Genomic DNA, 1,635 nt, shown 5'->3' on the forward strand with positions numbered 1-1,635 from the left:
CTGTGCTCGAAAGCCCATCGGCCTGTGAAAAATACTGTGTAGCATTATATGATGATTAAGAGGTATGACAAATCTGATGACTTTGTCAAGAAAGCAGAAGCACAACATTCAGTAAGGCTCATTATGACAACACTCAGTAAAATCTGAATATTCATATTACTAATAAGTGTTAAAGGCACTTTCATGTGTTTTAGTTTAGTTTTGTTCTTCAAATGCCTTCAAGTGTAACCTTGTCTTATCTGAATAATAGGTGCATGATTATGCCTTCTGTAATCATATGCAGAGCTTATGCTGACCTTTTAGGTGATCCATGCTAAAAGGAAAAAGTCTTGGGTAATTCATTTATGTAAAATGAATATAAAAATGATCTGAGATACAGTTGTGGGGTAGGTTACTTAACAGCTCCATAGTCATAGTGCTAATAGTTGGATAATGCCAATAAATTAGGCTCTATCTGCATATTTCATTTCTATTTTGCACATAACCATTTGATGTCAGCAATACAACTGTTGTCCACTAAACTGTCTGCATATTTGCCCAGCTGGTTAATCCTACTTAATACCATCTAAACTGTAGCAATCTGAAATGTTGAGCATGATTGTTTTAGCTGATGGCCACTATTAATGTTTGTTAAAACAGAATTCTTGTTCATTCTTAAATGAAGGCTATTTCAAATGAGTCTCTGTTTGACATGATGAAGGTTAACCATTGGCTTTTGAGGACCCTGGTCAGCTCTGGGTTAAACTGCAAGTTTAATTGAAAGCAACATAAACAAATGGAAACAAAACATACTTAGCATAAAACATCAGAACAAATGTGTAAAGTTCTCCTCCACTCAAACATGTGTTTTTCTTCTTGTTCTTTCAGTTAGATGTTTGAGCTTCACTGTGCAGGATGATGTACAGTATGTCCAGAGTTTGACACTGAAAAGCTGTTTTCACATTCATCTGCTGGACGGGGGGGTTTCTCTATGCTCATTGAAAATCTGATCTTAAAGGGTGGGCCTACGAGCATGATTTGTGACATCACAAACAGTTTGGAAGCCAGGTCCTGGTCCAATATTCAACTTACATAAGTGTGGAAACCTGAAACCTCCAGTGCACAAACACTGAGAATGGACTTGTGAACAAGGAGACATCTTGTGTCCAGTTAAACTTCTGAAATGAAATATTGCACATTCCTGGATTGTGGAATTTTTTTATGAGGGAGAAGGGGAATATGTAATTTTAAGCATTTTAAAGTGGTCATTCGACTTTTTTGTGGAAAAACTACATCAGACACGTTACTGTTCCAAGCAGAGTATTTTATATGTTTTAATACAAAAAATGATAGATAGAGCTCCAGTGTTAGATGATCTTAATTCAGTTAATGGCGATTAAATGATATCTGGCTTGTGTAGGCCTATATATGAGTGTATTCACGCATATCAATTAAGTATCATTTCTAAATGTTTTTAGATAAACCAGAGCCACGTAAAATGCAACAATGTATCTGACATAAATGAGGAAAAAGTAAACTGTCCCTTTTCTACTTTTTTCCCCTTTCCATTCGTGTCCTCTTTTAACGTGCGTTTTGATTGGCTCTCCGCGGACGCTTGTAGCCAATCAGCCTCCGCCTGCTATGGAGGAAGGAATA

Source organism: Thunnus albacares, chromosome 14, assembly GCF_914725855.1.
Source record: "Thunnus albacares chromosome 14, fThuAlb1.1, whole genome shotgun sequence".
NCBI lineage: Eukaryota > Metazoa > Chordata > Actinopteri > Scombriformes > Scombridae > Thunnus > Thunnus albacares.